General features: G+C 37.3%; 32 non-coding genes across 32 annotated transcripts; all 32 read right to left on the bottom strand.

Moving 5' to 3' along the window:
- Nucleotides 1-468: 468 nt before the first annotated feature.
- TRNAG-UCC (transfer RNA glycine (anticodon UCC)) lies at nt 469-540 on the bottom strand. Its single transcript has one exon. It is a non-coding gene; the product is annotated as a tRNA-Gly (tRNA).
- A 1929-nt stretch (nt 541-2469) lies between these two features.
- TRNAG-UCC (transfer RNA glycine (anticodon UCC)) lies at nt 2470-2541 on the bottom strand. Its single transcript has one exon. It is a non-coding gene; the product is annotated as a tRNA-Gly (tRNA).
- A 428-nt stretch (nt 2542-2969) lies between these two features.
- On the bottom strand, nt 2970-3041 carry TRNAG-ACC (transfer RNA glycine (anticodon ACC)). Its single transcript has one exon. It is a non-coding gene; the product is annotated as a tRNA-Gly (tRNA).
- A 928-nt stretch (nt 3042-3969) lies between these two features.
- Nucleotides 3970-4041, bottom strand: TRNAG-UCC (transfer RNA glycine (anticodon UCC)). Its single transcript has one exon. It is a non-coding gene; the product is annotated as a tRNA-Gly (tRNA).
- Nucleotides 4042-4469: 428 nt separating this feature from the next.
- TRNAG-UCC (transfer RNA glycine (anticodon UCC)) lies at nt 4470-4541 on the bottom strand. The gene has a single exon. It is a non-coding gene; the product is annotated as a tRNA-Gly (tRNA).
- Nucleotides 4542-4969: 428 nt separating this feature from the next.
- Nucleotides 4970-5041, bottom strand: TRNAG-UCC (transfer RNA glycine (anticodon UCC)). The gene has a single exon. It is a non-coding gene; the product is annotated as a tRNA-Gly (tRNA).
- Nucleotides 5042-5469: 428 nt separating this feature from the next.
- On the bottom strand, nt 5470-5541 carry TRNAG-UCC (transfer RNA glycine (anticodon UCC)). The gene has a single exon. It is a non-coding gene; the product is annotated as a tRNA-Gly (tRNA).
- A 428-nt stretch (nt 5542-5969) lies between these two features.
- TRNAG-UCC (transfer RNA glycine (anticodon UCC)) lies at nt 5970-6041 on the bottom strand. The gene has a single exon. It is a non-coding gene; the product is annotated as a tRNA-Gly (tRNA).
- A 428-nt stretch (nt 6042-6469) lies between these two features.
- TRNAG-UCC (transfer RNA glycine (anticodon UCC)) lies at nt 6470-6541 on the bottom strand. Its single transcript has one exon. It is a non-coding gene; the product is annotated as a tRNA-Gly (tRNA).
- A 428-nt stretch (nt 6542-6969) lies between these two features.
- On the bottom strand, nt 6970-7041 carry TRNAG-UCC (transfer RNA glycine (anticodon UCC)). The gene has a single exon. It is a non-coding gene; the product is annotated as a tRNA-Gly (tRNA).
- A 428-nt stretch (nt 7042-7469) lies between these two features.
- Nucleotides 7470-7541, bottom strand: TRNAG-UCC (transfer RNA glycine (anticodon UCC)). The gene has a single exon. It is a non-coding gene; the product is annotated as a tRNA-Gly (tRNA).
- Nucleotides 7542-7969: 428 nt separating this feature from the next.
- Nucleotides 7970-8041, bottom strand: TRNAG-UCC (transfer RNA glycine (anticodon UCC)). Its single transcript has one exon. It is a non-coding gene; the product is annotated as a tRNA-Gly (tRNA).
- A 928-nt stretch (nt 8042-8969) lies between these two features.
- TRNAG-UCC (transfer RNA glycine (anticodon UCC)) lies at nt 8970-9041 on the bottom strand. The gene has a single exon. It is a non-coding gene; the product is annotated as a tRNA-Gly (tRNA).
- A 928-nt stretch (nt 9042-9969) lies between these two features.
- On the bottom strand, nt 9970-10041 carry TRNAG-UCC (transfer RNA glycine (anticodon UCC)). Its single transcript has one exon. It is a non-coding gene; the product is annotated as a tRNA-Gly (tRNA).
- Nucleotides 10042-10468: 427 nt separating this feature from the next.
- On the bottom strand, nt 10469-10540 carry TRNAG-UCC (transfer RNA glycine (anticodon UCC)). Its single transcript has one exon. It is a non-coding gene; the product is annotated as a tRNA-Gly (tRNA).
- Nucleotides 10541-11468: 928 nt separating this feature from the next.
- TRNAG-UCC (transfer RNA glycine (anticodon UCC)) lies at nt 11469-11540 on the bottom strand. Its single transcript has one exon. It is a non-coding gene; the product is annotated as a tRNA-Gly (tRNA).
- A 428-nt stretch (nt 11541-11968) lies between these two features.
- Nucleotides 11969-12040, bottom strand: TRNAG-UCC (transfer RNA glycine (anticodon UCC)). Its single transcript has one exon. It is a non-coding gene; the product is annotated as a tRNA-Gly (tRNA).
- A 928-nt stretch (nt 12041-12968) lies between these two features.
- TRNAG-UCC (transfer RNA glycine (anticodon UCC)) lies at nt 12969-13040 on the bottom strand. Its single transcript has one exon. It is a non-coding gene; the product is annotated as a tRNA-Gly (tRNA).
- A 928-nt stretch (nt 13041-13968) lies between these two features.
- TRNAG-UCC (transfer RNA glycine (anticodon UCC)) lies at nt 13969-14040 on the bottom strand. The gene has a single exon. It is a non-coding gene; the product is annotated as a tRNA-Gly (tRNA).
- Nucleotides 14041-14467: 427 nt separating this feature from the next.
- TRNAG-UCC (transfer RNA glycine (anticodon UCC)) lies at nt 14468-14539 on the bottom strand. Its single transcript has one exon. It is a non-coding gene; the product is annotated as a tRNA-Gly (tRNA).
- Nucleotides 14540-15467: 928 nt separating this feature from the next.
- On the bottom strand, nt 15468-15539 carry TRNAG-UCC (transfer RNA glycine (anticodon UCC)). The gene has a single exon. It is a non-coding gene; the product is annotated as a tRNA-Gly (tRNA).
- Nucleotides 15540-15967: 428 nt separating this feature from the next.
- On the bottom strand, nt 15968-16039 carry TRNAG-UCC (transfer RNA glycine (anticodon UCC)). Its single transcript has one exon. It is a non-coding gene; the product is annotated as a tRNA-Gly (tRNA).
- A 428-nt stretch (nt 16040-16467) lies between these two features.
- On the bottom strand, nt 16468-16539 carry TRNAG-UCC (transfer RNA glycine (anticodon UCC)). Its single transcript has one exon. It is a non-coding gene; the product is annotated as a tRNA-Gly (tRNA).
- Nucleotides 16540-17467: 928 nt separating this feature from the next.
- TRNAG-UCC (transfer RNA glycine (anticodon UCC)) lies at nt 17468-17539 on the bottom strand. The gene has a single exon. It is a non-coding gene; the product is annotated as a tRNA-Gly (tRNA).
- Nucleotides 17540-18468: 929 nt separating this feature from the next.
- Nucleotides 18469-18540, bottom strand: TRNAG-UCC (transfer RNA glycine (anticodon UCC)). Its single transcript has one exon. It is a non-coding gene; the product is annotated as a tRNA-Gly (tRNA).
- Nucleotides 18541-18968: 428 nt separating this feature from the next.
- TRNAG-UCC (transfer RNA glycine (anticodon UCC)) lies at nt 18969-19040 on the bottom strand. Its single transcript has one exon. It is a non-coding gene; the product is annotated as a tRNA-Gly (tRNA).
- Nucleotides 19041-19468: 428 nt separating this feature from the next.
- On the bottom strand, nt 19469-19540 carry TRNAG-UCC (transfer RNA glycine (anticodon UCC)). The gene has a single exon. It is a non-coding gene; the product is annotated as a tRNA-Gly (tRNA).
- A 928-nt stretch (nt 19541-20468) lies between these two features.
- TRNAG-UCC (transfer RNA glycine (anticodon UCC)) lies at nt 20469-20540 on the bottom strand. Its single transcript has one exon. It is a non-coding gene; the product is annotated as a tRNA-Gly (tRNA).
- Nucleotides 20541-20968: 428 nt separating this feature from the next.
- Nucleotides 20969-21040, bottom strand: TRNAG-UCC (transfer RNA glycine (anticodon UCC)). The gene has a single exon. It is a non-coding gene; the product is annotated as a tRNA-Gly (tRNA).
- Nucleotides 21041-21468: 428 nt separating this feature from the next.
- Nucleotides 21469-21540, bottom strand: TRNAG-UCC (transfer RNA glycine (anticodon UCC)). The gene has a single exon. It is a non-coding gene; the product is annotated as a tRNA-Gly (tRNA).
- A 1928-nt stretch (nt 21541-23468) lies between these two features.
- Nucleotides 23469-23540, bottom strand: TRNAG-UCC (transfer RNA glycine (anticodon UCC)). The gene has a single exon. It is a non-coding gene; the product is annotated as a tRNA-Gly (tRNA).
- Nucleotides 23541-24468: 928 nt separating this feature from the next.
- Nucleotides 24469-24540, bottom strand: TRNAG-UCC (transfer RNA glycine (anticodon UCC)). Its single transcript has one exon. It is a non-coding gene; the product is annotated as a tRNA-Gly (tRNA).
- Between the last annotated feature and the right edge of the window lie 987 nt (nt 24541-25527).

Genomic DNA, 25527 nt, shown 5'->3' with positions numbered 1-25527 from the left:
GCTTGGAAGGCAGTTATGCTCATCACTATACCACCAATGCTTGAGCTCTTTTCGAATGCATATAGTGGCCAATATGGAAATCACAACAACTGTTTGAAAGATATTTATAGCCTGCGCTGTAGCACCATTGGTGGAAGATATTCAAACAAAATTGGCAAATTGCATGACATTCACAATTCAAGATTTAGGCTCATCCATACTTAAGGTTTTTATGCACCAATGAACTTACATACAGTGGTATCAAAACTGAGAAAAGAAAATACCTTCGATTTACTTGCATATGGCACCTCAGTGAACTTTGTAAAATGTATTTACAAATCTTTAATCAGGCAGTGGTGGAATCAAAAGTCATCTGCTAAGAAGGAATCTTGATTTCTACAAATTTTTTAAAATTTTCTGTGGACCTTGTCATCTGAGCATATCTTAAGCAACAACTATAAGTGCGAAAACAGCACATAAGTAAAAGGATGCATTGGCCGGGAATCGAACCCGGGTCAACTGCTTGGAAGGCAGCTATGCTCACCACTATACCACCAATGCTTGAGCACTTTTCAAATGCATATAGTGGCCAATATGGAAATCACAACAACTGTTTGAAAGATTTTTATAGCCTGCGCTGTAGCACCATTGGTGGTAGATATTCAAACAAAATTGGCAAATTGCATGACATTCACAATTCAAGATTTAGGCTCATCCATACTTAAGGTTTTTATGCACCATTGAACTGATATACAGTGGTATAAAAACTGAGAATAGAAAAGACCTTCGTTTTACTTGCATATGGCACCTCAGTGAACTGTGTAAAATGTATTTACAAATCTTTAATCAGGCAGTGGTGGAATCAAAAGTCATCTGCTAAGAAGGAATCATGATTTCTACAAAGATTGTAACATTTTCTATGGACCTTGTCATCTGAGCATATCTTAAGCAACAACTATAAGTGCGAAAACAGCACATAAGGAAAAGGATGCATTGGCCGAGAATCGAACCCGGGTCAACAGCTTGGAAGGCAGCTATGCTCACCACTATACCACCAATGCTTGAACTTTTTTGAATGCATATAGTGGCCAATATGGAAATCACAACAACTGTTTGAAAGATATTTATAGCCTGCGCTGTAGCACCATTGGTGGAAGATAATCAAACAAAATTGGCAAATTGCATGACATTCACAATTCAAGATTTAGGCTCATCCATACTTAAGGTTTTTATGCACCATTTAACTGATATACAGTGGTATCAAAACTGAGAAAATAAAAGACCTTCGATTTACTTGCATATGGCACCTCAGTGAACTTTGTAAAATGTATTTACAAATCTTTAATCAGGCAGTGGTGGAATCAAAAAGTCATCTGCTAAGAAGGAATCATGATTTCTACAAAGATTTTAACATTTTCTATGGACCTTGTCATCTGAGCATATCTTAAGCAACAACTATAAGTGCGAAAACAGCACATAAGGAAAAGGATGCATTGGCCGGGAATCGAACCCGGGTCAACTGCTTGGAAGGCAGCTATGCGCACCACTATACCAACAATGCTTGAGCTCTTTTCGAATGCATATAGTGGCCAATATGGAAATCACAACAACTGTTTGAAAGATATTTATAGCCTGCGCTGTAGCACCATTGGTGGTAGATATACAAACAAAATTGGCAAATTGCATGACATTCACAATTCAAGATTTAGGCTCATCCATACTAAAGGTTTTTATGCACCAATGAACTTACATACAGTGGTATCAAAACTGAGAAAAGAAAAGACCTTCGATTTACTTGCATATGGCACCTCAGTGAACTTTGTAAAATGTATTTACAAATCTTTAATCAGGCAGTGGTGGAATCAAAAGTCATCTGCTAAGAAGGAATCATGATTTCTACAAAGATTTTAACATTTTCTATGGACCTTGTCATCTGAGCATATCTTAAGCAACAACTATAAGTGCAAAAACAGCACATAAGGAAAAGGATGCATTGGCAGAGAATCAAACCCAAGTCAACCGTTTGGAAGGCAGCTATGCTCACCACTATACCACCAATGCTTGAGCGCTTTTCCACTGCATATAGTGGCCAATATGGAAATCACAACAACTGTTTGAAAGATATTTATAGCCTGCGCTGTAGCACCATTGGTGGAAGATATTCAAACAAAATTGGCAAATTGCATGACATTCACAATTCAAGATTTAGGCTCATCCATACTTAAGGTTTTTATGCACCATTGAACTGATATACAGTGGTAAAAAAAACTGAGAATAGAAAAGACCTTCGATTTACTTGCATATGGCACCTCAGTGAACTTTGTAAAATGTATTTACAAATCTTTAATCAGGCAGAGGTGGAATCAAAAGTCATCTGCTAAGAATGAATCATGATTTCTACAAAGATTTTAACATTTTCTATGCACCTTGTCATCTGAGCATATCTTAATCAACAACTATAAGTGCGAAAACAGCACATAAGGAAACGGATGCATTGGCCGGGAATCGAACCCGGGTCAACTGCTTGGAAGGCAGATATGCTCACCACTATACCACCAATGCTTGAGCTTTTTTCGAATGCATATAGTGGCCAATATGGAAATCACAACAACTGTTTGAAAGATATTTATAGCCTGCGCTGTAGCACCATTGGTGGAAGATATTCAAACAAAATTGGCAAATTGCATGACATTCACAATTCAAGATTTAGGCTCATTCATACTTAAGGTTTTTATGCACCATAGAACTGATATACAGTGGTATCAAAACTGAGAAAAGAAAAGACCTTTGATGTACTTGCATATGGCACCTCAGTGAACTTTGTAAAATGTGTTTACAAATCTTTAATCATGCAGTGGTGGAATCAAAAGTCATCTGCTAAGAAGGAATCATGATTTCTACAAAGATTTTAACATTTTCTATGCACCTTGTCATCTGAGCATATCTTAAGCAACAACTATAAGTGCGAAAACAGCACATAAGGAAAAGGATGCATTGGCCGGGAATCGAGCCCGGGTCAACTGCTTGGTAGGCAGCTATGCTCACCACTATACCACCAATGCTTGAGCACTTTTCAAATGCATATAGTGGCCAATATGGAAATCACAACAACTGTTTGAAAGATTTTTATAGCCTGCGCTGTAGCACCATTGGTGGTAGATATTTAAACAAAATTGGCAAATTGCATGACATTCACAATTCAAGATTTAGGCTCATCCATACTTAAGGTTTTTATGCACCATTGAACTGATATACAGTGGTATCAAAACTGAGAAAAGAAAAGACCTTTGATGTACTTGCATATGGCACCTCAGTGAACTTTGTAAAATGTGTTTACAAATCTTTAATCATGCAGTGGTGGAAACAAAAGTCATCTGCTAAGAAGGAATCATGATTTCTAAAAAGATTTTAACATTTTCTATTGACCTTGTCCTCTGAGCATATCTTAAGCAACAACTATAAGTGCAAAAACAGCACATAAGGAAAAGGATGCATTGGCCGGGAATAGAACCCGGGTCAACTGCTTGGAAGACAGCTATGCACACCACTATACCACCAATGCTTGAGCTCTTTTTGAATGCATATAGTGGCCAATATGGAAATCACAACAACTGTTTGAAAGATATTTATAGCCTGCGCTGTAGCACCATTCGTGGAAGATATTCAAACAAAATTGGCAAATTGCATGACATTCACAATTCAAGATTTAGGCTCATCCATACTTAAGGTTTTTATGCACCATTGAACTGATATACAGTGGTATAAAAACTGAGAATAGAAAAGACCTTCGATTTACTTGCAAACGGCACCTCAGTGAACTGTGTAAAATGTATTTACAAATCTTTAATCAGGCAGTGGTGGAATCAAAAGTCATCTGCTAAGAAGGAATCATGATTTCTACAAAGATTTTAACATTTTCTATGGACCTTGTCATCTGAGCATATCTTAATCAACAACTATAAGTGCGAAAACAGCACATAAGGAAAAGGATGCATTGGCCGGGAATCGAACCCGGGTCAGCTGCTTGGAAGACAGCTATGCACACCACTATACCACCAATGCTTGAGCTCTTTTTGAATGCATATAGTGGCCAATATGGAAATCACAACAACTGTTTGAAAGATATTTATAGCCTGCGCTGTAGCACCATTGGTGGAAGATATTCAAACAAAATTGGCAAATTGCATGACATTCACAATTCAAGATTTAGGCTCATCCATACTTAAGGTTTTTATGCACCATTGAACTGATATACAGTGGTATCAAAACTGAGAAAAGAAAAGACCTTTGATGTACTTGCATATGGCACCTCAGTGAACTTTGTAAAATGTGTTTACAAATCTTTAATCATGCAGTGGTGGAATCAAAAGTCATCTGCTAAGAAGGAATCATGATTTCTACAAAGATTTTAACATTTTCTATGGACCTTGTCATCTGAGCATATCTTAAGCAACAACTATAAGTGCTAAAACAGCACATAAGGAAAAGGATGCATTGGCCGGGAATCGAACCCGGGTCAACTGCTTGGAAGGCAACTATGCTCACCACTATACCACCAATGCTTGAGCACTTTTCAAATTCATATAGTGGCCAATATGGAAATCACAACAACTGTTTGAAAGATATTTATAGCCTGCGCTGTAGCACCATTGGTGGAAGATATTCAAACAAAATTGGAAAATTGCATGACATTCACAATTCAAGATTTAGGCTCATCCATACTTAAGGTTTTTATGCACCATTGAACTGATATACAGTGGTATCAAAACTGAGAAAAGAAAAGACCTTTGATGTACTTGCATATGGCACCTCAGTGAACTTTGTAAAATGTGTTTACATATCTTTAATCATGCAGTGGTAGAATCAAAAGTCATCTGCTAAGAAGGAATCATGATTTCTACAAAGATTTTAACATTTTCTGTGGACCTTGTCATCTGAGCATATCTTAAGCAACAACTATAAGTGCGAAAACAGCACATAAGGAAAAGGATGCATTGGCCGGGAATCGAACCCGGGTCAACTGCTTGGAAGGTAGCTATGCTCACCACTATACCACCAATGCTTGAGCAATTTTCAGATGCATATAGTGGCCAATATGGAAATCACAACAATTGTTTGAAAGATTTTTATAGCCTGCGCTGTAGCACCATTGGTGGTAGATATTCAAACAAAATTGGCAAATTGCATGACATTCCCAATTCAAGATTTAGGCTCATCCATACTTAAGGTTTTTATGCACCATTGAACTGATATACAGTGGTATCAAAACTGAGAAAAGAAAAGACCTTCGATTTACTTGCATATGGCACCTCAGTGAACTGTGTAAAATGTATTTACAAATCTTTAATCAGGCAGTGGTGGAATCAAAAGTCATCTGCTAAGAAGGAATCATGATTTCTACAAAGATTTTAAAATTTTCTATGGACCTTGTCATCTGAGCATATCTTAAGCAACAACTATAAGTGCGAAAACAGCACATAAGGAAAAGGATGCATTGGCCGGGAATCGAACCCGGGTCAACTGCTTGGAAGGCAGCTATGCTCACCACTATACCACCAATGCTTGAGCTCTATTCGAATGCATATAGTGGCCAATATGGAAATCACAACAACTGTTTGAAAGATATTTATAGCCTGCGCTGTAGCACCATTGGTGGAAGATATTCAAACAAAATTGGAAAATTGCATGACATTCACAATTCAAGATTTAGGCTCATCCATACTTAAGGTTTTTATGCACCATTGAACTGATATACAGTGGTATCAAAACTGAGAAAAGAAAAGACCTTTGATTTACTTGCATATGGCACCTCGGTGAACTTTGTAAAATGTATTTACAAATCTTTAATTAGGCAGTGGTGGAATCAAAAGTCATCTGCTAAGAAGGAATCATGATTTCTACAAAGATTTTAACATTTTCTATGGACCTTGTCATCTGAGCATATCTTAAGCAACAACTATAAGTGCGAAAACAGCACATAAGGAAAAGGATGCATTGGCCGGGAATCGTACCCGGGTCAACTGCTTGGAAGGCAGCTATGCTCACCACTATACCACCAATGCTTGAGCTCTTTTCGAATGCATATAGTGGCCAATATGGAAATCACAACAACTGTTTGAAAGATATTTATAGCCTGCGCTGTAGCACCATTGGTGGAAGATATTCAAACAAAATTGGAAAATTGCATGACATTCACAATTCAAGATTTAGGCTCATCCATACTTAAGGTTTTTATGCACCATTGAACTGATATACAGTGGTATCAAAACTGAGAAAAGAAAAGACCTTTGATTTACTTGCATATGGCACCTCAGTGAACTTTGTAAAATGTATTTACAAATCTTTAATCAGGCAGTGGTGGAATCAAAAGTCATCTGCTAAGAAGGAATCATGATTTCTACAAAGATTTTAACATTTTCTATGGACCTTGTCATCTGAGCATATCTTAAGCAACAACTATAAGTGCGAAAACAGCACATAAGGAAAAGGATGCATTGGCCGGGAATCGAACCCGGGTTAACTGCTTGGAAGGCAGCTATGCTCACCACTATACCACCAATGCTTGGGCGCTTTTTCAATGCATATAGTGGCCAATATGGAAATCACAACAACTGTTTGAAAGATATTTATAGCCTGCGCTGTAGCACCATTGGTGGAAGATATTCAAACAAAATTGGCAAATTGCATGACATTCACAATTCAAGATTTAGGCTCATCCATACTTAAGGTTTTTATGCACCATTGAACTGATATACAGTGGTATCAAAACTGAGAATAGAAAAGACCTTCGTTTTACTTGCATATGGCACCTCAGTGAACTGTGTAAAATGTATTTACAAATCTTTAATCAGGCAGTGGTGGAATCAAAAGTCATCTGCTAAGAAGGAATCATGATTTCTACAAAGATTTTAACATTTTCTATGGACCTTGTCATCTGAGCATATCTTAAGCAACAACTATAAGTGCGAAAACAGCACATAAGGAAAAGGATGCATTGGCCGGGAATCGAACCCGGGTCAACTGCTTGGAAGGCAGCTATGCTCACCACTATACCACCAATGCTTGAGCTCTTTTCGAATGCATATAGTGGCCAATATGGAAATCACAACAACTGTTTGAAAGATATTTATAGCCTGCGCTGTAGCACCATTGGTGGAAGATATTCAAACAAAATTGGCAAATTGCATGACATTCCCAATTCAAGATTTAGGCTCATCCATACTTAAGGTTTTTATGCACCATTGAACTGATATACAGTGGTATCAAAACTGAGAAAAGAAAAGACCTTCGATTTACTTGCATATGGCACCTCAGTGAACTTTGTAAAATGTATTTACAAATCTTTAATCAGGCAGTGGTGGAATCAAAAGTCATCTGCTAAGAAGGAATCATGATTTCTACAAAGATTTTAACATTTTCTATGGACCTTGTCATCTGAGCATATCTTAAGCAACAACTATAAGTGCGAACACAGCACATAAGGAAAAGGATGCATTGGCCGGGAATCGAACCCGGGTCAACTGCTTGGAAGGCAGCTATGCTCACCACTATACCACCAATGCTTGAGCTCTTTTCGAATGCATATAGTGGCCAATATGGAAATCACAACAACTGTTTGAAAGATATTTATAGCCTGCGCTGTAGCACCATTGGTGGAAGATATTCAAACAAAATTGGAAAATTGCATGACATTCACAATTCAAGATTTAGGCTCATCCATACTTAAGGTTTTTATGCACCATTGAACTGATATACAGTGGTATAAAAACTGAGAATAGAAAAGACCTTCGTTTTACTTGCATATGGCACCTCAGTGAACTGTGTAAAATGTATTTACAAATCTTTAATCAGGCAGTGGTGGAATCAAAAGTCATCTGCTAAGAAGGAATCATGATTTCTACAAAGATTTTAACATTTTCTATGGACCTTGTCATCTGAGCATATCTTAAGCAACAACTATAAGTGCGAAAACAGCACATAAGGAAAAGGATGCATTGGCCGGGAATCGAACCCGGGTCAACTGCTTGGAAGGCAGCTATGCTCACCACTATACCACCAATGCTTGAGCTCTTTTCAAATGCATATAGTGGCCAATATGGAAATCACAACAACTGTTTGAAAGATTTTTATAGCCTGCGCTGTAGCACCATTGGTGGTAGATATTCAAACAAAATTGGCAAATTGCATGACATTCACAATTCAAGATTTAGGCTCATCCATACTTAAGGTTTTTATGCACCATTGAACTGATATACAGTGGTATCAAAACTGAGAAAAGAAAAGACCTTTGATTTACTTGCATATGGCACCTCAGTGAACTTTGTAAAATGTATTTACAAATCTTTAATTAGGCAGTGGTGGAATCAAAAGTCATCTGCTAAGAAGGAATCATGATTTCTACAAAGATTTTAACATTTTCTATGGACCTTGTCATCTGAGCATATCTTAAGCAACAACTATAAGTGCGAAAACAGCACATAAGGAAAAGGATGCATTGGCCGGGAATCGTACCCGGGTCAACTGCTTGGAAGGTAGCTATGCTCACCACTATACCACCAATGCTTGAGCTCTTTTCGAATGCATATAGTGGCCAATATGGAAATCACAACAATTGTTTGAAAGATTTTTATAGCCTGCGCTGTAGCACCATTGGTGGTAGATATTCAAACAAAATTGGCAAATTGCATGACATTCACAATTCAAGATTTAGGCTCATCCATACTTAAGGTTTTTATGCACCATTGAACTGATATACAGTGGTATCAAAACTGAGAAAAGAAAAGACCTTTGATGTACTTGCATATGGCAACTCAGTGAACTTTGTAAAATGTGTTTACAAATCTTTAATCATGCAGTGGTGGAATCAAAAGTCATCTGCTAAGAAGGAATCATGATTTCTACAAAGATTTTAACATTTTCTATGGACCTTGTCATCTGAGCATATCTTAAGCAACAACTATAAGTGCGAAAACAGCACATAAGGAAAAGGATGCATTGGCCGGGAATCGAAACCGGGTCAACTGCTTGGAAGGCAGCTATGCTCACCACTATACCACCAATGCTTGAGCACTTTTCACTTGCATATAGTGGCCAATATGGAAATCACAACAACTGTTTGAAAGATTTTTATAGCCTGCGCTGTAGCACCATTGGTGGTAGATATTCAAACAAAATTGGCAAATTGCATGACATTCACAATTCAAGATTTAGGCTCATCCATACTTAAGGTTTTTATGCACCATTGAACTGATATACAGTGGTATCAAAACTGAGAAAAGAAAAGACCTTTGATGTACTTGCATATGGCACCTCAGTGAACTTTGTAAAATGTGTTTGCAAATCTTTAATCATGCAGTGGTGGAATCAAAAGTCATCTGCTAAGAAGGAATCATGATTTCTACAAAGATTTAAACATTTTCTATGGACCTTGTCATCTGAGCATATCTTAAGCAACAACTATAAGTGCGAAAACAGCACATAAGGAAAAGGATGCATTGGCCGGGAATCGAACCCGAGTCAACTGTTTGGAAGGCAGCTATGCTCACCACTATACCACCAATGCTTGAGCATTTTTTCAATGCATATAGTGGCCAATATGGAAATCACAACAACTGTTTGAAAGATATTTATAGCCTGCGCTGTAGCACCATTCGTGGAAGATATTCAAACAAAATTGGCAAATTGCATGACATTCACAATTCAAGATTTAGGCTCATCCATACTTAAGGTTTTTATGCACCATTGAACTGATATACAGTGGTATCAAAACTGAGAAAAGAAAAGACCTTTGATGTACTTGCATATGGCAACTCAGTGAACTTTGTAAAATGTGTTTACAAATCTTTAATCATGCAGTGGTGGAATGAAAAGTCATCTGCTAAGAAAAAATCATGATTTCTACAAAGATTTTAACATTTTCTATGGACCTTGTCATCTGAGCATATCTTAAGCAACAACTATAAGTGCGAAAACAGCACATAAGGAAAAGTATGCATTGGCCGGGAATCGAACCCGGGTCAACTGCTTGGAAGGCAGCTATGCTCACCACTATACCACCAATGCTTGAGCACTTTTCAAATGCATATAGTGGCCAATATGGAAATCACAACAACTGTTTAAAAGATATTTATAGCCTGCGCTGTAGCATTATTGGTGGAAGATATTCAAACAAAATTGGCAAATTGCATGACATTCACAATTCAAGATTTAGGCTCATCCATACTTAAGGTTTTTATGCACCATTGAACTGATATACAGTGGTATCAAAACTGAGAAAAGAAAAGACCTTTGATGTACTTGCATATGGCACCTCAATGAACTTTGTAAAATGTGTTTACATATCTTTAATCAGGCAGTGGTAGAATCAAAAGTCATCTGCTAAGAATGAATCATGATTTCTTAAAGATTTTAACATTTTCTGTGGACCTTGTCATCTGAGCATATCTTAAGCAACAACTATAAGTGCGAAAACAGCACATAAGGAAAAGGATGCATTGGCCAGGAATCGAACCCGGGTCAACTGCTTGGAAGGCAGCTATGCTCACCACTATACCACCAATGCTTGAGCACTTTTTAAATGCATATAGTGGCCAATATGGAAATCACAACAAATGTTTGAAAGATTTTTATAGCCTGCGCTGTAGCACCATTGGTGGTAGATATTCAAACAAAATTGGCAAATTGCATGACATTCACAATTCAAGATTTAGGCTCATCCATACTTAAGGTTTTTATGCACCATTGAACTGATATACAGTGGTATCAAAACTGAGAAAAGAAAAGACCTTTGATGTACTTGCATATGGCACCTCAGTGAACTTTGTAAAATGTGTTTACAAATCTTTAATCATGCAGTGGTGGAATCAAAAGTCATCTGCTAAGAAGGAATCATGATTTCTACAAAGATTTTAACATTTTCTATGGACCTTGTCATCTGAGCATATCTTAAGCAACAACTATAAGTGCGAAAACAGCACATAAGGATAAGTATGCATTGGCCGGGAATCGAACCCAGGTCAACTGCTTTGAAGGCAGCTATGCTCACCACTATACCACCAATGCTTGAGCTTTTTTCTAATGCATATAGTGGCCAATATGGAAATCACAACAACTGTTTGAAAGATATTTATAGCCTGCGCTGTAGCACCATTCGTGGAAGATATTCAAACAAAATTGGCAAATTGCATGACATTCACAATTCAAGATTTAGGCTCATCCATACTTAAGGTTTTTATGCACCATTGAACTAATATACAGTGGTATCAAAACTGAGAAAAGAAAAGACCTTCGATTTACTTGCATATGGCACCTCAGTGAACTGTGTAAAATGTATTTACAAATCTTTAATCAGGCAGTGGTGGAATCAAAAGTCATCTGCTAAGAAGGAATCATGATTTCTACAAAGATTTTAACATTTTCTATGGACCTTGTCATCTGAGCATATCTTAAGCAACAACTATAAGTGCGAACACAGCACATAAGGAAAAGGATGCATTGGCCGGGAATCGAACCCGGGTCAACTGCTTGGAAGGCAGCTATGCTCACCACTATACCACCAATGCTTGAGCTCTTTTCGAATGCATATAGTGGCCAATATGGAAATCACAACAACTGTTTGAAAGATATTTATAGCCTGCGCTGTAGCACCATTGGTGGAAGATATTCAAACAAAATTGGAAAATTGCATGACATTCACAATTCAAGATTTAGGCTCATCCATACTTAAGGTTTTTATGCACCATTGAACTGATATACAGTGGTATAAAAACTGAGAATAGAAAAGACCTTCGTTTTACTTGCATATGGCACCTCAGTGAACTGTGTAAAATGTATTTACAAATCTTTAATCAGGCAGTGGTGGAATCAAAAGTCATCTGCTAAGAAGGAATCATGATTTCTACAAAGATTTTAACATTTTCTATGGACCTTGTCATCTGAGCATATCTTAAGCAACAACTATAAGTGCGAAAACAGCACATAAGGAAAAGGATGCATTGGCCGGGAATCGAACCCGGGTCAACTGCTTGGAAGGCAGCTATGCTCACCACTATACCACCAATGCTTGAGCTCTTTTCAAATGCATATAGTGGCCAATATGGAAATCACAACAACTGTTTGAAAGATTTTTATAGCCTGCGCTGTAGCACCATTGGTGGTAGATATTCAAACAAAATTGGCAAATTGCATGACATTCACAATTCAAGATTTAGGCTCATCCATACTTAAGGTTTTTATGCACCATTGAACTGATATACAGTGGTATCAAAACTGAGAAAAGAAAAGACCTTTGATTTACTTGCATATGGCACCTCAGTGAACTTTGTAAAATGTATTTACAAATCTTTAATTAGGCAGTGGTGGAATCAAAAGTCATCTGCTAAGAAGGAATCATGATTTCTACAAAGATTTTAACATTTTCTATGGACCTTGTCATCTGAGCATATCTTAAGCAACAACTATAAGTGCGAAAACAGCACATAAGGAAAAGGATGCATTGGCCGGGAATCGTACCCGGGTCAACTGCTTGGAAGGTAGCTATGCTCACCACTATACCACCAATGCTTGAGCTCTTTTCGAATGCATATAGTGGCCAATATGGAAATCACAACAATTGTTTGAAAGATTTTTATAGCCTGCGCTGTAGCACCATTGGTGGTAGATATTCAAACAAAATTGGCAAATTGCATGACATTCACAATTCAAGATTTAGGCTCATCCATACTTAAGGTTTTTATGCACCATTGAACTGATATACAGTGGTATCAAAACTGAGAAAAGAAAAGACCTTTGATGTACTTGCATATGGCAACTCAGTGAACTTTGTAAAATGTGTTTACAAATCTTTAATCATGCAGTGGTGGAATCAAAAGTCATCTGCTAAGAAGGAATCATGATTTCTACAAAGATTTTAACATTTTCTATGGACCTTGTCATCTGAGCATATCTTAAGCAACAACTATAAGTGCGAAAACAGCACATAAGGAAAAGGATGCATTGGCCGGGAATCGAAACCGGGTCAACTGCTTGGAAGGCAGCTATGCTCACCACTATACCACCAATGCTTGAGCACTTTTCACTTGCATATAGTGGCCAATATGGAAATCACAACAACTGTTTGAAAGATTTTTATAGCCTGCGCTGTAGCACCATTGGTGGTAGATATTCAAACAAAATTGGCAAATTGCATGACATTCACAATTCAAGATTTAGGCTCATCCATACTTAAGGTTTTTATGCACCATTGAACTGATATACAGTGGTATCAAAACTGAGAAAAGAAAAGACCTTTGATGTACTTGCATATGGCACCTCAGTGAACTTTGTAAAATGTGTTTGCAAATCTTTAATCATGCAGTGGTGGAATCAAAAGTCATCTGCTAAGAAGGAATCATGATTTCTACAAAGATTTAAACATTTTCTATGGACCTTGTCATCTGAGCATATCTTAAGCAACAACTATAAGTGCGAAAACAGCACATAAGGAAAAGGATGCATTGGCCGGGAATCGAACCCGAGTCAACTGTTTGGAAGGCAGCTATGCTCACCACTATACCACCAATGCTTGAGCATTTTTTCTATGCATATAGTGGCCAATATGGAAATCACAACAACTGTTTGAAAGATATTTATAGCCTGCGCTGTAGCACCATTCGTGGAAGATATTCAAACAAAATTGGCAAATTGCATGACATTCACAATTCAAGATTTAGGCTCATCCATACTTAAGGTTTTTATGCACCATTGAACTGATATACAGTGGTATCAAAACTGAGAAAAGAAAAGACCTTTGATGTACTTGCATATGGCAACTCAGTGAACTTTGTAAAATGTGTTTACAAATCTTTAATCATGCAGTGGTGGAATGAAAAGTCATCTGCTAAGAAAAAATCATGATTTCTACAAAGATTTTAACATTTTCTATGGACCTTGTCATCTGAGCATATCTTAAGCAACAACTATAAGTGCGAAAACAGCACATAAGGAAAAGTATGCATTGGCCGGGAATCGAACCCGGGTCAACTGCTTGGAAGGCAGCTATGCTCACCACTATACCACCAATGCTTGAGCACTTTTCAAATGCATATAGTGGCCAATATGGAAATCACAACAACTGTTTAAAAGATATTTATAGCCTGCGCTGTAGCATTATTGGTGGAAGATATTCAAACAAAATTGGCAAATTGCATGACATTCACAATTCAAGATTTAGGCTCATCCATACTTAAGGTTTTTATGCACCATTGAACTGATATACAGTGGTATCAAAACTGAGAAAAGAAAAGACCTTTGATGTACTTGCATATGGCACCTCAATGAACTTTGTAAAATGTGTTTACATATCTTTAATCAGGCAGTGGTAGAATCAAAAGTCATCTGCTAAGAATGAATCATGATTTCTTAAAGATTTTAACATTTTCTGTGGACCTTGTCATCTGAGCATATCTTAAGCAACAACTATAAGTGCGAAAACAGCACATAAGGAAAAGGATGCATTGGCCAGGAATCGAACCCGGGTCAACTGCTTGGAAGGCAGCTATGCTCACCACTATACCACCAATGCTTGAGCACTTTTTAAATGCATATAGTGGCCAATATGGAAATCACAACAAATGTTTGAAAGATTTTTATAGCCTGCGCTGTAGCACCATTGGTGGTAGATATTCAAACAAAATTGGCAAATTGCATGACATTCACAATTCAAGATTTAGGCTCATCCATACTTAAGGTTTTTATGCACCATTGAACTGATATACAGTGGTATCAAAACTGAGAAAAGAAAAGACCTTTGATGTACTTGCATATGGCACCTCAGTGAACTTTGTAAAATGTGTTTACAAATCTTTAATCATGCAGTGGTGGAATCAAAAGTCATCTGCTAAGAAGGAATCATGATTTCTACAAAGATTTTAACATTTTCTATGGACCTTGTCATCTGAGCATATCTTAAGCAACAACTATAAGTGCGAAAACAGCACATAAGGATAAGTATGCATTGGCCGGGAATCGAACCCAGGTCAACTGCTTTGAAGGCAGCTATGCTCACCACTATACCACCAATGCTTGAGCTTTTTTCTAATGCATATAGTGGCCAATATGGAAATCACAACAACTGTTTGAAAGATATTTATAGCCTGCGCTGTAGCACCATTCGTGGAAGATATTCAAACAAAATTGGCAAATTGCATGACATTCACAATTCAAGATTTAGGCTCATCCATACTTAAGGTTTTTATGCACCATTGAACTAATATACAGTGGTATCAAAACTGAGAAAAGAAAAGACCTTCGATTTACTTGCATATGGCACCTCAGTGAACTTTGTAAAATGTATTTACAAATCTTTAATCAGGCAGTGGTGGAATCAAAAGTCATCTGTTAAGAATGAATCATGATTTCTACATAGATTTTAACATTTTCTATGGACCTTGTCATCTGAGCATATCTTAATCAACAACTATAAGTGCGAAAACAGCACATAAGGAAAAGGATGCATTGGCCGGGAATCGAACCCGGGACAATTGCTTGGAAGGCAGCTATGCACACCACTATACCACCAATGCTTGAGTTATTTTCAAATGCATATAGTGGCCAATATGGAAATCACAACAACTGTTTGAAAGATATTTATAGCCTGCGCTGTAGCACCATTGGTGGAAGATATTCAAACAAAATTGGCAAATTGCATGACATTCACAATTCAAGATTTAGGCTCATCCATACTTAAGGTTTTTATGCACCATTGAACTGATATACAGTGGTATCAAAACTGAGAAAAGAAAAGACCTTCGATTTACTTGCATATGGCACCTCAGTGAACTTTGTAAAATGTATTTACAAATCTTTAATCAGGCAGTGGTGGAATCAAAAGTCATCTGCTAAGAAGGAATCATGATTTCTACAAAGATTTTAACATTTTCTATGGACCTTGTCATCTGAGCATATCTTAAGCAACAACTATAAGTGCGAAAACAGCACATAAGGAAAAGGATGCATTGGCCGGGAATCGAACCCGGGTCAACTGCTTGGAAGGCAACTATGCTCACCACTATACCACCAATGCTTGAGCACTTTTCAAATGCATATAGTGGCCAATATGGAAATCACAACAACTGTTTGAAAGATTTTTATAGCCTGCGCTGTAGCACCATTGGTGGTAGATATTCAAACAAAATTGGCAAATTGCATGACATTCACAATTCAAGATTTAGGCTCATCCATACTTAAGGTTTTTATGCACCATTGAACTGATATACAGTGGTATCAAAACTGAGAAAAGAAAAGACCTTTGATGTACTTGCATATGGCAACTCAGTGAACTTTGTAAAATGTGTTTACAAATCTTTAATCATGCAGTGGTGGAATCAAAAGTCATCTGCTAAGAAGGAATCATGATTTCTACAAAGATTTTAACATTTTCTATGGACCTTGTCATCTGAGCATATCTTAAGCAACAACTATAAGTGTGAAAACAGCACATAAGGAAAAGGATGCATTGGCCGGGAATCGAACCCGGGTCAACTGCTTGGAAGGCAGCTATGCTCACCACTATACCACCAATGCTTGAGCACTTTTCAAATGCATATAGTGGCCAATATGGAAAGCACAACAACTGTTTAAAAGATTTTTATAGCCTGCGCTGTAGCACCATTGGTGGTAGATATTCAAACAAAATTGGCAAATTGCATGACATTCACAATTCAAGATTTAGGCTCATTCATACTTAAGGTTTTTATGCACCATTGAACTGATATACAGTGGTATCAAAACTGAGAAAAGAAAAGACCTTTGATGTACTTGCATATGGCACCTCAGTGAACTTTGTAAAATGTGTTTACAAATCTTTAATCATGCAGTGGTGGAATCAAAAGTCATCTGCTAAGAAGGAATCATGATTTCTACAAAGATTTTAACATTTTCTATGGACCTTGTCATCTGAGCATATCTTAAGCAACAACTATAAGTGCAAAAACAGCACATAAGGAAAAGGATGCATTGGCCGAGAATCAAACCCAGGTCAACTGCTTGGAAGGCAGCTATGCTCACCACTATACCACCAATGCTTGAGCGCTTTTCCAATGCATATAGTGGCCAATATGGAAATCACAACAACTGTTTGAAAGATATTTATAGCCTGCACTGTAGCACCCTTGGTGGAAGATATTCAAACAAAATTGGCAAATTGCATGACATTCACAATTCAAGATTTAGGCTCATCCATACTTAAGGTTTTTATGCACCATTGAACTGATATACAGTGGTATCAAAACTGAGAAAAGAAAAGACCTTCGATTTACTTGCATATGGCACCTCAGTGAACTTTGTAGAATGTATTTACAAATCTTTAATCAGGCAATGGTGGAATCAAAAGTCATCTGCTAAGAAGGAATCATGATTTCTACAAAGATTTTAAAATTTTCTATGGACCTTGTCATCTGAGCATATCTTAAGCAACAACTATAAGTGCGAAAACAGCACATAAGGAAAAGGATGCATTGGCCGGGAATCGAACCCGGGTCAACTGCTTGGAAGGCAGCTATGCTCACCACTATACCACCAATGCTTGAGTACTTTTCAAATGCATATAGTGGCCAATATGGAAATCACAACAACTGTTTGAAAGATATTTATAGCCTGCGCTGTAGCACCATTCGTGGAAGATATTCAAACAAAATTGGAAAATTGCATGACATTCACAATTCAAGAATTAGGCTCATCCATACTTAAGGTTTTTATGCACCATTGAACTGATTAACAGTGGCATAAAAACTGAGAATAGAAAAGACCTTCGATTTACTTGCATATGGCACCTCAGTGAACTTTGTAAAATGTATTTACATATCTTTAATCAGGCAGTGGTAGAATCAAAAGTCATCTGCTAAGAAGGAATCATGATTTCTACAAAGATTTTAACATTTTCTGTGGACCTTGTCATCTGAGCATATCTTAAGCAACAACTATAAGTGCGAAAACAGCACATAAGGAAAAGGATGCATTGGCCGGGAATCAAACCCGGGTCAATTGCTTGGAAGGCAGCTATGCTCACCACTATACCACCAATGCTTGAGCGTTTTTTCAATGCATATAGTGGCCAATATGGAAATCACAAAAACTGTTTGAAAGATATTTATAGCCTGCGCTGTAGCACCATTCGTGGAAGATATTCAAACAAAATTGGCAAATTGCATGACATTCACAATTCAAGATTTAGGCTCATCCATACTTAAGGTTTTTATGCACCATTGAACTGATATACAGTGGTAAAAAAAACTGAGAATAGAAAAGACCTTCGATTTACTTGCATATGGCACCTCAGTGAACTTTGTAAAATGTATTTACATATCTTTAATCAGGCAGTGGTAGAATCAAAAGTCATCTGCTAAGAAGGAATCATGATTTCTACAAAGATTTTAAGATTTTCTGTGGACCTTGTCATCTGAGCATATCTTAAGCAACAACTATAAGTGCGAAAACAGCACATAAGGAAAAGGATGCATTGGCCGGGAATCGAACCCGGGTCAACTGCTTGGAAGGCAGCTATGCTCACCACTATACCACCAATGCTTGAGCACTTTTCAAATGCATATAGTGGCCAATATGGAAATCACAACAACTGTTTGAAAGATTTTTATAGCCTGCGCTGTAGCACCATTGGTGGTAGATATTCAAACAAAATTGGCAAATTGCATGACATTCACAATTCAAGATTTAGGCTCATCCATACTTAAGGTTTTTATGCACCATTGAACTGATATACAGTGGTATCAAAACTGAGAAAAGAAAAGACCTTTGATGTACTTGCATATGGCACCTCAGTGAACTTTGTAAAATGTATTTACAAATCTTTAATCAAGCAGTGGTGGAATCAAAAGTCATCTGCTAAGAAGGAATCATGATTTCTACAAAAATTTTAACATTTTCTGTGGACCTTGTCATCTGAGCATATCTTAAGCAACAACTATAAGTGCAAAAACAGCACATAAGGAAAAGAATGCATTGGCCGGGAATCGAACCCGGGTAAAATGCTTGGAAGGCAGCTATGCTCACCACTATACCACCAATGCTTGAGCACTTTTCAAATGCATATAGTGGCCAATATGGAAATCACAACAACTGTTTGAAAGATTTTTATAGCCTGCGCTGTAGCACCATTGGTGGTAGATATTCAAACAAAATTGGCAAATTGCATGACATTCACAATTAAAGATTTAGGCTCATCCATACTTAAGGTTTTTATGCACCATTGAACTGATATACAGTGGTATCAAAACTGAGAAAAGAAAAGACCTTTGATGTACTTGCATATGGCAACTCAGTGAACTTTGTAAAATGTGTTTACAAATCTTTAATCATGCAGTGGTGGAATCAAAAGTCATCTGCTAAGAAGGAATCATGATTTCTACAAAGATTTTAACATTTTCTATGGACCTTGTCATCTGAGCATATCTTAAGCAACAACTATAAGTGCGAAAACAGCACATAAGGAAAAGGATGCATTGGCCGGGAATCGAAACCGGGTCAACTGCTTGGAAGGCAGCTATGCTCACCACTATACCACCAATGCTTGAGCACTTTTCACTTGCATATAGTGGCCAATATGGAAATCACAACAACTGTTTGAAAGATTTTTATAGCCTGCGCTGTAGCACCATTGGTGGTAGATATTCAAACAAAATTGGCAAATTGCATGACATTCACAATTCAAGATTTAGGCTCATCCATACTTAAGGTTTTTATGCACCATTGAACTGATATACAGTGGTATCAAAACTGAGAAAAGAAAAGACCTTTGATGTACTTGCATATGGCACCTCAGTGAACTTTGTAAAATGTGTTTGCAAATCTTTAATCATGCAGTGGTGGAATCAAAAGTCATCTGCTAAGAAGGAATCATGATTTCTACAAAGATTTAAACATTTTCTATGGACCTTGTCATCTGAGCATATCTTAAGCAACAACTATAAGTGCGAAAACAGCACATAAGGAAAAGGATGCATTGGCCGGGAATCGAACCCGAATCAACTGTTTGGAAGGCAGCTATGCTCACCACTATACCACCAATGCTTGAGCATTTTTTCAATGCATATAGTGGCCAATATGGAAATCACAACAACTGTTTGAAAGATATTTATAGCCTGCGCTGTAGCACCATTCGTGGAAGATATTCAAACAAAATTGGCAAATTGCATGACATTCACAATTCAAGATTTAGGCTCATCCATACTTAAGGTTTTTATGCACCATTGAACTGATATACAGTGGTATCAAAACTGAGAAAAGAAAAGACCTTTGATGTACTTGCATATGGCAACTCAGTGAACTTTGTAAAATGTGTTTACAAATCTTTAATCATGCAGTGGTGGAATGAAAAGTCATCTGCTAAGAAGGAATCATGATTTCTACAAAGATTTTAACATTTTCTATGGACCTTGTCATCTGAGCATATCTTAAGCAACAACTATAAGTGCGAAAACAGCACATAAGGAAAAGTATGCATTGGCCGGGAATCGAACCCGGGTCAACTGCTTGGAAGGCAGCTATGCTCACCACTATACCACCAATGCTTGAGCACTTTTCAAATGCATATAGTGGCCAATATGGAAATCACAACAACTGTTTAAAAGATATTTATAGCCTGCGCTGTAGCATTATTGGTGGAAGATATTCAAACAAAATTGGCAAATTGCATGACATTCACAATTCAAGATTTAGGCTCATCCATACTTAAGGTTTTTATGCACCATTGAACTGATATACAGTGGTATCAAAACTGAGAAAAGAAAAGACCTTTGATGTACTTGCATATGGCAACTCAGTGAACTTTGTAAAATGTGTTTACAAATCTTTAATCATGCAGTGGTGGAATGAAAAGTCATCTGCTAAGAAGGAATCATGATTTCTACAAAGATTTTAACATTTTCTATGGACCTTGTCATCTGAGCATATCTTAAGCAACAACTATAAGTGCGAAAACAGCACATAAGGAAAAGGATGCATTGGCCGGGAATCGAACCCGGGTCAACTGCTTGGAAGGCAACTATGCTCACCACTATACCACCAATGCTTGAGCACTTTTCAAATGCATATAGTGGCCAATATGGAAATCACAACAACTGTTTGAAAGATTTTTATAGCCTGCGCTGTAGCACCATTGGTGGTAGATATTCAAACAAAATTGGCAAATTGCATGACATTCACAATTCAAGATTTAGGCTCATCCATACTTAAGGTTTTTATGCACCATTGAACTGATATACAGTGGTATCAAAACTGAGAAAAGAAAAGACCTTTGATGTACTTGCATATGGCAACTCAGTGAACTTTGTAAAATGTGTTTACAAATCTTTAATCATGCAGTGGTGGAATCAAAAGTCATCTGCTAAGAAGGAATCATGATTTCTACAAAGATTTTAACATTTTCTATGGACCTTGTCATCTGAGCATATCTTAAGCAACAACTATAAGTGTGAAAACAGCACATAAGGAAAAGGATGCATTGGCCGGGAATCGAACCCAGGTCAACTGCTTGGAAGGCAGCTATGCTCACCACTATACCACCAATGCTTGAACACTTTTCAAATGCATATAGTGGCCAATATGGAAAGCACAACAACTGTTTAAAAGATTTTTATAGCCTGCGCTGTAGCACCATTGGTGGTAGATATTCAAACAAAATTGGCAAATTGCATGACATTCACAATTCAAGATTTAGGCTCATTCATACTTAAGGTTTTTATGCACCATTGAACTGATATACAGTGGTATCAAAACTGAGAAAAGAAAAGACCTTTGATGTACTTGCATATGGCACCTCAGTGAACTTTGTAAAATGTGTTTACAAATCTTTAATCATGCAGTGGTGGAATCAAAAGTCATCTGCTAAGAAGGAATCATGATTTCTACAAAGATTTTAACATTTTCTATGGACCTTGTCATCTGAGCATATCTTAAGCAACAACTTTAAGTGCAAAAACAGCACATAAGGAAAAGGATGCATTGGCCGAGAATCAAACCCGGGTCAACTGCTTGGAAGGCAGCTATGCTCACCACTATACCAACAATGCTTGAGCGCTTTTCCAATGCATATAGTGGCCAATATGGAAATCACAACAACTGTTTGAAAGATATTTATAGCCTGCGCTGTAGCACCATTGGTGGAAGATATTCAAACAAAATTGGCAAATTGCATGACATTCACAATTCAAGATTTAGGCTCATCCATACTTAAGGTTTTTATGCACCATTGAACTGATATACAGTGGTATCAAAACTGAGAAAAGAAAAGATCTTTGATGTACTTGCATATGGCACCTCAGTGAACTTTGTAAAATGTGTTTACATATCTTTAATCAGGCAGTGGTAGAATCAAAAGTCATCTGCTAAGAAGGAATCATGATTTCTACAAAGATTTTAAGATTTTCTGTGGACCTTGTCATCTGAGCATATCTTAAGCAACAACTATAAGTGCGAAAACAGCACATAAGGAAAAGGATGCTTTGGCTGGGAATCGAACCCGGGTCAACTGCTTGGAAGGCAGCTATGCTCACCACTATACCACCAATGCTTGAGCACTTTTCCAATGCATATAGTGGCCAATATGGAAATCACAACAACTGTTTGAAAGATTTTTATAGCCTGCGCTGTAGCACCATTGGTGGTGGATATTCAAACAAAATTGGCAAATTGCATGACATTCCCAATTCAAGATTTAGGCTCATCCATACTTAAGGTTTTTATGCACCATTGAACTGATATACAGTGGTATCAAAACTGAGAAAAGAAAAGACCTTTGATGTACTTGCATATGGCAACTCAGTGAACTTTGTAAAATGTGTTTACAAATCTTTAATCATGCAGTGGTGGAATCAAAAGTCATCTGCTAAGAAGGAATCATGATTTCTACAAAGATTTTAAAATTTTCTATGGACCTTGTCATCTGAGCATATCTTAAGCAACAACTATAAGTGCAAAAACAGCACATAAGGAAAAGGATGCATTGGCCGAGAATCAAACCCAGGTCAACTGCTTGGAAGGCAGCTATGCTCACCACTATACCACCAATGCTTGAGCGCTTTTCCAATGCATATAGTGGCCAATATGGAAATCACAACAACTGTTTGAAAGATATTTATAGCCTGCACTGTAGCACCATTGGTGGAAGATATTCAAACAAAATTGGCAAATTGCATGACATTCACAATTCAAGATTTAGGCTCATCCATACTTAAGGTTTTTATGCACCATTGAACTGATATACAGTGGTATCAAAACTGAGAAAAGAAAAGACCTTCGATTTACTTGCATATGGCACCTCAGTGAACTTTGTAAAATGTATTTACAAATCTTTAATCAGGCAGTGGTGGAATCAAAAGTCATCTGCTAAGAAGGAATCATGATTTCTACAAAGATTTTAAAATTTTCTATGGACCTTGTCATCTGAGCATATCTTAAGCAACAACTATAAGTGCGAAAACAGCACATAAGGAAAAGGATGCATTGGCCGGGAATCGAACCCGGGTCAACTGCTTGGAAGGCAGCTATGCTCACCACTATACCACCAATGCTTGAGTACTTTTCAAATGCATATAGTGGCCAATATGGAAATCACAACAACTGTTTGAAAGATATTTATAGCCTGCGCTGTAGCACCATTCGTGGAAGATATTCAAACAAAATTGGAAAATTGCATGACATTCACAATTCAAGAATTAGGCTCATCCATACTTAAGGTTTTTATGCACCATTGAACTGATTAACAGTGGCATAAAAACTGAGAATAGAAAAGACCTTCGATTTACTTGCATATGGCACCTCAGTGAACTTTGTAAAATGTATTTACATATCTTTAATCAGGCAGTGGTAGAATCAAAAGTCATCTGCTAAGAAGGAATCATGATTTCTACAAAGATTTTAACATTTTCTGTGGACCTTGTCATCTGAGCATATCTTAAGCAACAACTATAAGTGCGAAAACAGCACATAAGGAAAAGGATGCATTGGCCGGGTATCAAACCCAGGTCAATTGCTTGGAAGGCAGCTATGCTCACCACTATACCACCAATGCTTGAGCGTTTTTTCAATGCATATAGTGGCCAATATGGAAATCACAAAAACTGTTTGAAAGATATTTATAGCCTGCGCTGTAGCACCATTCGTGGAAGATATTCAAACAAAATTGGCAAATTGCATGACATTCACAATTCAAGATTTAGGCTCATCCATACTTAAGGTTTTTATGCACCATTGAACTGATATACAGTGGTATCAAAACTGAGAAAAGAAAAGACCTTCGATTTACTTGCATATGGCACCTCAGTGAACTTTGTAAAATGTATTTACAAATCTTTAATCAGGCAATGGTGGAATCAAAAGTCATCTGCTAAGAAGGAATCATGATTTCTACAAAGATTTTAAAATTTTCTATGGACCTTGTCATCTGAGCATATCTTAAGCAACAACTATAAGTGCGAAAACAGCACATAAGGAAAAGGATGCATTGGCCGAGAATCGAACCCGGGTCAACTGCTTGGAAGGCAGCTATGCTCACCACTATACCACCAATGCTTGAGTACTTTTCAAATGCATATAGTGGCCAATATGGAAATCACAACAACTGTTTGAAAGATATTTATAGCCTGCGCTGTAGCACCATTCGTGGAAGATATTCAAACAAAATTGGAAAATTGCATGACATTCACAATTCAAGAATTAGGCTCATCCATACTTAAGGTTTTTATGCACCATTGAACTGATTAACAGTGGCATAAAAACTGAGAATAGAAAAGACCTTCGATTTACTTGCATATGGCACCTCAGTGAACTTTGTAAAATGTGTTTACATATCTTTAATCAGGCAGTGGTAGAATCAAAAGTCATCTGCTAAGAAGGAATCATGATTTCTACAAAGATTTTAAGATTTTCTGTGGACCTTGTCATCTGAGCATATCTTAAGCAACAACTATAAGTGCGAAAACAGCACATAAGGAAAAGGATGCTTTGGCTGGGAATCGAACCTGGGTCAACTGCTTGGAAGGCAGCTATGCTCACCACTATACCACCAATGCTTGAGCACTTTTCCAATGCATATAGTGGCCAATATGGAAATCACAACAACTGTTTGAAAGATTTTTATAGCCTGCGCTGTAGCACCATTGGTGGTGGATATTCAAACAAAATTGGCAAATTGCATGACATTCACAATTCAAGATTTAGGCTCATCCATACTTAAGGTTTTTATGCACCATTGAACTGATATACAGTGGTATCAAAACTGAGAAAAGAAAATACCTTTGATGTACTTGCATATGGCAACTCAGTGAACTTTGTAAAATGTGTTTACAAATCTTTAATCATGCAGTGGTGGAATCAAAAGCCATCTGCTAAGAAGGAATCATGATTTCTACAAAGATTTTAACATTTTCTATGGACCTTGTCATCTGAGCATATCTTAAGCAACAACTATAAGTGCAAAAACAGCACATAAGGAAAAGGATGCATTGGCCGAGAATCAAACCCAGGTCAACTGCTTGGAAGGCAGCTATGCTCACCACT

The sequence above is a fragment of the Pseudophryne corroboree genome, chromosome 4, assembly GCF_028390025.1.
Source record: "Pseudophryne corroboree isolate aPseCor3 chromosome 4, aPseCor3.hap2, whole genome shotgun sequence".
In the NCBI taxonomy this organism is placed as follows: domain Eukaryota; kingdom Metazoa; phylum Chordata; class Amphibia; order Anura; family Myobatrachidae; genus Pseudophryne; species Pseudophryne corroboree.
This window is presented reverse-complemented; position numbering and strand designations above follow the sequence as displayed.